This window comes from Nothobranchius furzeri, chromosome 2 (assembly GCF_043380555.1).
Source record: "Nothobranchius furzeri strain GRZ-AD chromosome 2, NfurGRZ-RIMD1, whole genome shotgun sequence".
Classification (NCBI taxonomy): Eukaryota; Metazoa; Chordata; class Actinopteri; order Cyprinodontiformes; family Nothobranchiidae; genus Nothobranchius; species Nothobranchius furzeri.
Window position 1 is genome coordinate 18770627 of NC_091742.1, and position 11889 is coordinate 18782515.

The following is an 11889-nucleotide window of genomic DNA, read 5'->3' on the forward strand; positions in this document are numbered from 1 at the left end:
AGTGTATGCTCAAGATCAGTGTCATAGTGGATAGTGTCATCAACACACCGTTGTTTCCACTCAAAATCCGAGAGGATCACATCATAACGGTGATTGTACCCATCACGAGGACAGGAAGCCGTACAGAGCTCTGGTATAATGTCAGTGGCCAAAAGGCGTGATAAAGGTGGTAAAATGGCTGTCAGACACATGCAGTGGCTCACTGTGATAGCCATTCCAAGTGTCTGTGATAGTCTTTCAGGTACCCTTTGGAACCTTGCTGTGGGCAGACGCTAGCCAAGATGAGCGAGGCCATTAATGCAAATTCACATTTTGACATCACAGTATGAATTTTTTCAAATCCTAGCATTTCACCATCTATTTTCTATAACAAGCAAAAGCAGGACATAGGTGTAGGAGACTATTTTCATGTTAAGCCTGCATGAAAAACTCAGTGACCAAGTATAATCAGAAATAATCATAAAAACAATTTTTTCAGACAACCACACTTTTAAGGGGCTCTGAAAAGTCCCCAGAAATCGCTAGTTATCTCCACTCAAAGTTGTCACAATTATTCCAATACAATTTATACCAAAGTCCCGTTTTGCCATTTCTTGATTTTTTAGCCAGCTGACTCATTTCTGGGCTGCAGCAACATGTGAATTCTCTATTGTGCTTTTTAGGACCTACCAAAGATAACCATCAACAGGCTTCTGCTTTGGCTTGTTAAACGATAGTACATGCTAGCTCTTGACTAGCCACAGTTGGCATTGTGTTAAAGCAATGCTAACAATGTTATCAGAGCTTCTGTGTTGAAAACTTAGCAACTTTGAACCTGTTCCTAATGACTTTTAGGACCCCCTCAACGACTTTCTTAAACACCTAGTGACAAACCTGGCTTTCTGAGGACCCTTTGCTACTTTCTGTAGAACTTTCTTGGACATATTTCCTGCAGGTTAGCAACAACAACAACAAAAAAATAAAAAGAAAACATTTGCACTCCGAACTGTTTATCCGGGAGCAAGGCAAGAGAGTGATCTGCGCATGTGCACACGGATTAAAATTGACCGACTGACCAATCAAAACTTGGCCGGGAAGATGAGGAAGGTACAGCTGCAGAGCTGGAGACTGCTGATTTACGCCTGCTGCTGCTGCATATTCACGCTAATCAAAGAGATAGGTTAATTTCACGAGTATATTTTGTGTCTGAAATAACTCTCTGCTGATGCTGTTAGCATTGCTGCATCACTGTGCTAAGATCTAAAGAGCTAGGATGTATAGCTTAGGAACCCAACCTTGCTGAAAAAAAGCTTAGACCAGCACAGGTGTCACCATTTTGGAGCTGGTTTAGCTGGTGTTCCAGGATCCCATCACCAGCATTCCATGCTGGACTATTGCATGCTGGACCAGCATTCCAGCACCAAAACACAACATACGAATGCTGGTAACACCTATGCTGGTCTATGCAGGTCTTTTTCAGCAGGAAAAGCAAAAGTTGTTAACTTTCCTTCATAGAAATGAATGTAGGCAGACACACACAATTGAAAGACTTTATCTTTATTTGATCATGGCGTCTTGGATGTGTCTTGGATTATCGCTTGTAAATTGTTGTTCGTTATCCTTGGCAGGTCCAATTATTAGAAAATTGAAGAGTAATAGAGATTTTGGCCAGTCAGTAACTAAGAGAAGTAATTTCATTCGAGGATGAAAGACGATCTTTAATCTCACATATAATCATTTCATTTAATCACCTGAGAGCACAAGGAGGTATATCCACATAATTTGTTTACTTAGCTATAGAGACCTGTCGCCAGCTCCGTTATTTTTTCCATCCCAGCTATCAGAGCAAGCTGAAATGAACTTTGATCAGTGATTTGGTTACAAAATGAATCACGTTGGAATTAATGATGTTCGATTCCTGTGCAAGCCCACTTCTGAGATGCTAACTGCACTCATTAGCCCCTGAACTGGGCAGGCATGAAATGGGCTCCTGTGGTGTGCTAAAGCAAGCCTCTGCCTCTGTGTGGACCATGCTTTACTATCAGCAGCTGTTTATACGGTGTCAGCTGATAAATGAAAGGACAGAAATGCACTTAAACTGATCCATTTGATTAGTATTGGACGATTTTTTTTTATTATTTTGGGGTGGGGTGAGGGTGAGGGTGGAGGTGGTGATAACCTGTTTGTGTGTGTGTGTGTGTGTGTGTGTGTGTGTGTGTGTGTGTGTGTGTGTGTGTGTGTGTGTGTGTGTGTGAGTGTGAGTGTGTGTGTGAGTGTGTGTGTGTGTGTGTGTGTGTGTGTTGGCAGACAGATATTCTTGCAGTCAAACCCTGAAAATAGCTTCCCAGCAAGGGAATTTAGGTGAAGCCAATACTTGTGCCCACACCAACAGATTCTTTCTACCAGCTGGATCAATAGTTGTCTGCAGAGGAGAGATATCCTGGGAACACTAGGCTATCTATTTCTTTTTGCCTCTGGAGCTTTTTGTAGTTAATATTGCATTTAAATCACAATGAATGCTAACTTAGACTGGTTGCCACAAAGTTGCAGCGCAAAGTAAAAAGTAAAACTGGGGTAATTCCCTCCATAGTTTACCATCAGTTTTCCTGAAAGAGCATTGCTACACCTAAAAGATCTTCACACAGTGCAAACATAGGCTTACTTGGTGGAAAAATAAAACGTCACTACATGAAACTAAAAAACAAATCACTCACATCAAATTAAACAGCTCATAGTAGTTAATGTGGTTGTGTCTGTTGGAGATTTAATATGAACGACTACAATATGTCCATGTCTCAAGGTGGATATGTAAGACCAGTGGTTACCTGACTCTTTTAAAACAAGTAGGTTTTCGAACCCTGCCACCAATAGGAACAGGAATCGAAACGTGAAATTGGAATTGTTCAAATCCAAACAAACCAACCCTGCTCTAACCATTCTAAATATATGGGCAACAACTAAGCTTATGTTAACTTGTTGGCATTATGCTAATCAAATATTTTTCTTTTAGGCTTCAGGTTAGTACAGTTTGAATTTGAGTAAATAATTTTAGAACCTGGTGAAGTCCATTTGATTTCCTATGAAAGCCTACTACCGTCAGTGCAAGGACAATAAAAGCATCAGTATCTGGTAAAAATGAGACAGTTTCTCATTTTAACATGATGTCAATCTAATTTTAATAAGAAACTTTCTCGTAATAATAATGTATGAAAGTTGATTTAAATTGATAGTTTCTGGAAAAAACATAACTCCTAATAGTGAGAAAAATAATAACGGTAAAATGGTGGTTATATGTTGTGGAGTTGTACTCAGAATGAACAAGGCAGTTATGATCCTAAAATAGGAAATGAGGTGGAGCTGAGGGTGGGGCTGTCACGACTGGAACAAATGAACCAATGTAGCTAGTAGCTAGCTTTCACTAACCCAAGAAGCAAAGAAGGGGCTCCAGGGACCGAGATAGCCCACCCGCATGGCTGACTGGCTCCTGTGTGAGGCTGTATTGATAGTCATGCTGGTTGCCTGTGGAGATCTAATATGGACTGGGACTGTTAAATTACAAGCAGAGCCTCGAACCGCTGCAATGGTAGCCGGGCACTGTGGCCTTTTATGTCAGCTCATGCCCACGGTCGGAGATCTGTGGGACATTGGCTACATGCTAACCTGAAGCTAACAGGGTTTGACCGGGTGTTTTTAGCAAGAAAAACACAGTAGAGCAACTCCAAATTGAAGGCACCTCCAGCCTGCTTAGTAACAAAATCATAACTAGGTAAGCTGACAGAGGATATCAGGATTCACTGGTCTACCACGTTCAAAGATCAGCGAGTTCGGAGTTATCGACGGTACTGGCTCTGCAAGCGTCGACTGGGCTTCCGGGAAATGGGAACAGCCAGCCGCCTGCTCTAGCAACTGTTCCCGGGCAGGAGACAGGTGAAGCTGAGCAGTTGAATGACACAGCATCCCCCCCCCCACCCCCACCCCACCCCCCACCCCACACACACACACTTTTAATTTGGTTGTTGTTAAAAAGGTTTTGGGGCCTCTTGAACAACCTCAATTTAGAGAAAGAAAGATAAGTTGTGACTAGATTAATAAGATCAACAAGTTTGAGCTAAAACAAAGATAAATGGAGATTCTGCCATCCCACAAGACTCACAATCTTATATTTTCATGCAATGTGTGCTTCTGCATGACATGGTATGGAATTATGTTTCAAGGTTCATTGGGGGTTAATAGTAAACAAACTAGACAAATAATTTGTAAAATTTCCACAAGGATATTTAAGATGCCAATAACTTATCAACATCCCTGTTTATGAGAAGGTGCTACCTAACCACAACCACTCTAAGAAACTTTGGGACTTCCTACTGGAAACAAATCGCATTTTTATTGGAATGAGGATTGCGTTCATATAAACAGCTTTTCAGCTTGTTTTGAGATGGCAGCAGTTGATAAACATCCTAGAACTTTTCCAGGAAATGCTGTGTCACCATAACAACAACATCAGCACTAGGGTTGGGCATCGTCTGATTTTGAACGATTCCGATTCCAATTCCTTGTTTCAATTCCGGTTCCTATCGATTACGATTCTTTCAAGACATTTCATGTTTTACATGAGCCAGCTAACCACAGGTCCTACTTGATGAAATAATCTTAACTTCAACATGAATTTTAATTCTATGAACAATAAAGTCACCTTCATTTAGACAAACACATGTTTTGGAGAAAAAAAAAAAAGAAAAAGACTTGCAGCACAACCAGTGTGTTTGTTTCTGACCACAAGCAAAGTCTGGAAGAAGCCTCTGGGATGAGAAGCTAAATGTCTCCAACATATCGAGAAACGTCCAGCTGTTTTCAGTTAAAAGGACGTCAGGCGCTATCTGTGTGTCTACTTCACCCATTCTCAGAGACCCTCTTGGTGGATCCGAAGGTCAGAGAGGTCGGATGACCTCTGGCACCGAAGGGCTGCAGAATACCGTGGCACCGACTCTTCAGTCCAGAGATGTCTTGAGTCACGACAGATGGATGGAACCGCGCGTCTGGCGGACTCTTAAGGAGTTTAAACAATATCAGCTTGTTCTGCAGGAACTGTTGAGGTATCAGCTTTGCACGTGCAAAAAGATTTTGATGGCGTGTTAAAAGCTTTGATGGTTAAAGAGGGTTTTGCTTCAGATGGCCGGTCTGAAGCTTTCTCTAGAACTACTGAATCACCAGAGTAATCTGGTTTTAATGTTCTCATGTTATGATTTGTGTAGCTAACCATGGGTTGACAAGTTGAGGAACATTATCAAGACAACTCAGAAACACACCTTCCTTGATCCGGAGGCTCTGATCTGGGTAAAGGGCTATTTAGGTGTCATGAGTTTAACTTAACCTTACTTTGATCTTGTGTGAGTGCAAATGGTGGTCACCTTGTCATATTAGCATGCTGAAATATATTTCAATCAATGTAATCATAACATAACATTCAATTCCAACTTGAGCACAGATTAATGAGAGCATTTTATTATAAGTAGCAATAAACAAATGTGTATTTAATGATTATCTAGTTTATAAGTTTTAGAAGTTCATATTTAATTTAGGAAATCCTTCTTTGATTTAGCAACCAATCTGAACTGCAAGTGTTTCTTATTCAAAGGCATAAAGAATCCTGTGGGATGATAAGGGTAGCTTGAACCTTGAGGAGAGAACATTATTGTTGACAATGTGTTGTCTGTGTTCAGAGCTGCAGAGAGGCTCTGAGCTCCAGCTGATGGGATGAAGGCAGGCCAATTTAAAGGGAACACATGCAGTCTCATGTTTCCTTTTTGACCAGATGTTGAATGGTCAAACTGTACGTAAAAACTGACCATTGCTGAATGTTACATTGAAATATTAATAAATCTCTGCTTTATATTTATTGCTTCACTATGTTAGAAGAGGCATGACAAAATATTTTAAGCTAGCATGTTTTTCAGATTTGCCATTGTAGCTGTAACCAAGTCTGAAAGTGCTTTAGTGGTTAGGGGCAGCAGTAGCTCCACAGGTTGAGCGGGTTGTCCAGTAATCGGAAGGTTGCAGGTTCAATCCCAGCTCTGGACAGAGAATTCTGCTGTTGTGTCCTTGGACAAGACACTTAACCCACCTTGCCTGCTGGTGGTGGTCGGCAGCCTCGCCTCTGTCGGTGGACCCCAGGGCAGCTGTGGCTACATCGTAGCTCATCACCATCAGTGTGTGAATGTGTGTGTGAATGGATGAATGATGCACTGTAGTGTAAAGCGCTTTAGAGTCCTTACTCTGAGAGGCGCTATACAAGTGCGGGTCATTAATCATTTAGATGTTTCTCTGTGTTCTTTTGTTTCTTTAGAAAAAGGCCCCCTGAAAACATCACTTTGTGTTTAAGCAGTTTTTTTGTTCAGTTTTTTTGTGCTGATCTGAAACATTTAGGTGACAAATAAAGGCAAATACTTCATTTTCATTGCTACACTATTTAAATGTCCCAAGCGCTGGTGTTATAAGCCCTGGAGGAATTCAGAACCAGTTGTAGCTTCACTGTGAACACACCTTGCTCTGTGTCAGAAAGGTTACAGCCTTGTCTACAGCTGTGAAAGTGATATTCCACAAGCCATTAAATAGGCGCGTTGCAGACACTAAAACAAGGATATTGTAAACAAATTATTTTTTATATTCTACTGCTCATTTTATTCAGGACTGCTGCTGGAGTCAGGGCGTAAAGAGCGTCTGACTGCAGCAACACTAATTTGTTTGTAGAAATCTGTCTGGAAGCCTTTCATCTCCATCCTCCCTGAAACCCTATAGGCAGATAACGACGTACTTGAGTTTCTAGGGTTTAACAAGTAGTCCTCATCCTTTCAGCTGCAGCCTTCCTTCGCTGGTGGGAAACAATACATGTGACGAACTGGAGTCGTGTGGCAGAGGATTGTTTTTTCATTTCTGAAGATTATAAATAAGGTTATGGCAAATTCACGTGTTTCACTTGTTTTTTGCTCTAGTTGCTTTCTGTTTTTATGGAGTTTATCTTTGTTTCACCCAAACTTTTAGATGGTGTCGTCTCCATCATTCTTCTGCAGCTCAGAAAGAACTTCTACTGCAGTAGATCACTTGCAGGAGTTACAGCGAGCCTGTAATAGCAGCCTGCTTGTTCAAAGTGTTGAAAAGCAGTCGTTCCTGGACTTTAGGACCTCGCGTATTATGGGATAGATCAGTGGTTCCCAATCTTTTTTTCAGATGACCCACATTTTGAAAAAGACAAAACATTGTGACCCCATAAAAAAATGTTTTTACTCATTGTAAACGCAACTGTTCTTTAAACAAAATCCAATGCATTTTACTATCCTTTGCATTTCTTCTTTTTTTTAACTTCAAAATGTCTCAAATTTGAACATAAAAATGAAAAACCGTATTTGAAACATTATGTATATTTTTAATGCATTTAGAAACAATCTGAAAAACAAAACATTTTCAGAACAAGGATAATGTTTTTATCTTTGGACTTTAAACAGAGTATTGCACAAAACTTTTAGATAAAACATTCAGAACACGCAAATATCCAAAAATTGTTTTGAGCATAGAAAATATTTTTCACATATGTTTAGTGATGAAAGTCATAAATATGGCTTTTACCAAAATGTTTTATTTTATTTTTTTTATTTTTATTTTTTTGCCTTGTTAATGTGATGGATGGGCTTGCTTGTTTTTCAGTATTGCATTCCAGTCTGGTTTACAAGAGGATAATACAACTCTCATATCTAGTGCAGCAATCAGTCTACTTCTGAATTTTGTCATGTCTTTTCTTTAGCAAAGGATCACTGCTCAGTTGTAACATCTCTGTTTCTTCTCCAGGAGTCAATCCTAACTCAAGCAGAGATTCTGTATTTTCATAAGCGAAGGGATTTTGAATCCACCTTTTGCCATTCAACTTATCAAATCTCTCTTTTGGAAAATAGCGGCCAAAACCATTATTAAGAGCTACAATGTGTGTTACAATGAGTTCAGTAAGATGTTTTACTTGTGTGTCAGTGACATCATTAACATGTAATGACATGGTTTTGGTCCTTTGAGGCGCGCAAACCACAATTGTAGAGACTTCTGAAAAGTGAGAACACGTTTACAGTTGTGGAAAACGTCATGCTCTCCCTGCAGTTTCAAATTCAGCTCATTCAGCAATGAAAATATATCTGCCAGATATGACAATGTAAACACCCACTCATCAGTAAACAGATCAGCAAGAGGGACTTCTTCTCCAGGAGGAATGCATGGATTTCATTTCTCAGTTCATATACTCTTGGAAAGCCAGCGCACCTCTGTATGAAACAGTAGGTGCGTGTGCTCCGCCCCCATGTCGCAGCACAGCTGATCAAAAAGCCGACAGTTCAGGGAACTGCTCTGAATGAAGTTCACAACACGGATAACTTCTTTTAGCATTTTGTCGAGATCAGCAGACCTTCCTTTGCATGCCAACACGAGCCAATGAATAAAACAGTGGTTCCACACTATGTCCTCGCCGGCTGAGTTCAACACGCTAAATATCTGCTCACCTGTAATCCCGGTCGGAATATTCAAACAGCATAAAAAGTCCTCTACAAACTCTTTTTCCCAGACATATGTCGCATAGACCAATAAAGTTGCACAGTCGGAAACATCTGTGCTTTCATTCAGCTGGATGGAAAAGTCCCCTGCCGTCATCAGTCTTGAAATAAGCTGCTCCTCAAGGTTGCTTGAAATGTCAATAATCCTTCTGGAAACTGTGTTGTCACTCAGTGGAATGCATTTTAATTTCTCTGCAGCCTTTTCATCAATAACTGCACTAACCATGACTATTGCAGCAGGCAAGATGAGTTGTTCTGCAATGGTGTGAGGCTTTCTCTCGGTGGCCACATGGTAAGAAACCATGTAGGATGCAACCAGAGCTTTATCATTTAATGTGACATTTCTGCGAAGAAGATCAGCTGATGATTTAATCTCCTGTGCCTTTCTTTGAAAGTAATCCGGTGGTTTATTTACCAAATCAGCGTGGAGCGTTTCCAAATGTCGCTTTAATTTGGCTGGCTTTAAACTCTCATTTGCAAGCTTTTCATGCCATTGTACACACATAGGTCGATCTTCTTGATTTTGTTTAGAAAAATGTACAAATCCATAGTTTAAGAAAAAGAATCTTTATATGACCTCGACCTGGATTTTTTTTCTTAGCTGCTGGTTCTTCTCCTGGTTCTCTGGCTCTAACACTCTCCTCAGATTGTTGGCGGATGGAATTTCTGGGCATTCTTCTTTGTTTTGGCTTCGTTCACTATCCTTGACGTCCTGTTTTGATGATGCTTTTTTGACTAGCGTTGCAGTCTTTATTTTGCATTGTTCTTTAGTCTCTGTAGTCTGGCGTTCATGTGATGTATTTTGGTTTTTTTCCTTGTCTTTCTTTTTCATTAACCATTTCTCCTTCGTGGCAAGTGGCAACGAAGTTTCAATATAGACTTGTTCTATGAATACATCGGTAACCACAGTAAGCAAGTGACGCACTCCCTCTTGTGGCTGAATGCTGAACTGCATGTATGAGTCTTGGTTAAAAAAAACAGCATTGTTCAGAAATTTATTTGGCGACCCATAAAAAATGTTTTGCGACCCCACTGTGGGTTGGGGCCCCGTCTTTGGGAATGACTGGGATAGACGATGATCCGACACACACACTAACAGGAGCACCATCAGATTCACCATGATCTGATTGTAAATATAAAGCAAGGCCTATAGCACTGATGAGTCTCTGTCTTTCCAAATGTTGAAACGAAATTGCGCCCTGCACCCGACGACCACCTAATAGCATTACTGTGCACAAAGCTCAGTTCCAATACTGATTGAATTTAAGGTCTAAAGGTCCTCTCCCATCAGTATGACTGATCACCTGCATCTCTGCTGAGGTAGCACAAACTACTGATGCATTGCATTGATCCATATTGATCCAAACATCTCACTTCAGCATTGGAATCCTTACAGAATCATTCGAATGCTCAGTGAGATCATTCTTTGCATTTAGATTTGTTTTGTTATGATGCTACTCATAGGAAATGAGAAATGTATACTGGATGAAAGGAAACTGGAACTAAGGGATAACAGGTGTGTGTGTGTGTGTGTGTGTGTGTGTGTGTGTGTGTGTGTGTGTGTGTGTGTGTGTGTGTGTGTGTGTAATTGGGTTAAAACACCCCATGAAGTTTATCTCTACTACTCAGTCCGACACAGACGTGGAGACAGTCCTACACTCACTGTTGCTCCCTCTAGGAGCTTCCTAGATATTAGTTTGATCCACCAGCAACCTACGCTGAGCACCTTTTTCTCCTGCTTTGAGCTCCTTTCCCGAGGTGAGCTGTGCACACAGAGTGAAAATGTGGCCTCGTAAAGTAAGTCAAGAGATGTCAGATTAACCCTGATCCTGATGTGTACTCAGTACAAACAGTAAAAGATACATTTAATAACAAGGTAGTAACCATAAAACAAACAGACCTATGGAATATCAAAATAAGTGTAACTATAACTAGAGCACCAGCAACATAAATCATAGAATCAAACCAAACAGAAACTAAACAAAATCACTTAACGCTAAACTGAAGCTGACTGTTTTACCGCAGCAAACTTTGCTTCAGACGCCATCTTCGTAGTTTATGAGAACCTGAGTGTTGCTGTGTGTGACGTACGCTGCTCAGTGCTGATTGGCTTGGTCAGAATTCTCAGAGGGTGGGGTCATTTGAATGGGAGCGTTACCATGCCAGTGCTTCCTGGCTGGCCAGGCTAGGATCCAATGACGCTTACACATTAGTGTACCAAACCCCCCGCTGGCTCATTCTTCTTGGAGATTGGAGGCGGTAGGCGTAATTTCAGCCTGCCAATCAGTCTGTAGTGCCACCTCGGTCCCAGTCTGACTGCTGGGGAGAAGGTCTGAGAAAATAGTCGCCTCTGCACCAAAATGCAAAACTGACCTGTGTGTGAAACCATATTCCGGTGCTGTTCGGTACCTTTTGGGGCTGTGCCAACGCTAATGTGTAAGTGCCATTACAGCCTGCCATTTGTTGAACCGAGGAACTACCAAAGGAACTTGATCATAATTCCGTGTGTTACACTGAGATTTGATCATTACTAAAAAATATTTTAAAGCCAAACTATGCAACTTCTTCATATTTTTTAATTAAGTTTGTGAGGCAGTATGTGTTAAAATGACCCTTTACAGGGTTAATAAAATGTCACTCAGACCCCAACCACCCCCTGTGGCCAGAATACTGTACTTGCATCTTTAGACTGGCAGGACACTCTGTTGGGACATGGTGCTGCAGTCTGGTTCCAGCACATTTCCTGCATGTTTTCAATCGCGAACACAGCTGATTAGTTTAATTTAGTGATAAATCCACTTCTGTAGAAACCAATGAAGGCTGAGGAGAAATGTCAGCTGTTAGATAAGGTGTTTAAAAGAGGAACGCACAGCGAGGAGATAAATAAGAGTTGAGGACATTAATTTGAATATTAATAACAGCCAATGAAATTTCCGTCTAGCTTCTAAAGAGAGCCATGGTGGGTTCTGAGAGGACATATCAAAAGGAAAGCACTTAAACAATGTCTAAAGTGACAACGGGAAGCCGAGGAAATCTGATACATGATCATTTATTCTAAAATCACGTCACAATGCACTTCCCCGCTGTTAAAAACAACTGATGCACTGATAAAATTTTACGCAGCGATTGAAGTCAGTTCAGTAGAACCATCAAAATCGTGACACAGCTGGAAATCCTGACCTTATTGTAGGTGCACATATTCTGGACTAGGGAATAAAAGCCCATCTATAAATTAAGCTCACTGAAGAATTTCTAATCCCATCCAGTTTGCTTCTAACCACTAAGCTGCAGCATAATTAAAAGTGACTGCTTTATCAAAAGCACG

The 11889-nt window shown here is 40.8% G+C and overlaps 1 pseudogene; it reads right to left on the minus strand.

The window, feature by feature from the left end:
- Positions 1-7590: 7590 nt before the first annotated feature.
- On the minus strand, positions 7591-9069 carry LOC129165395 (protein FAM200B-like; annotated as a pseudogene).
- Positions 9070-11889: the final 2820 nt, after the last annotated feature.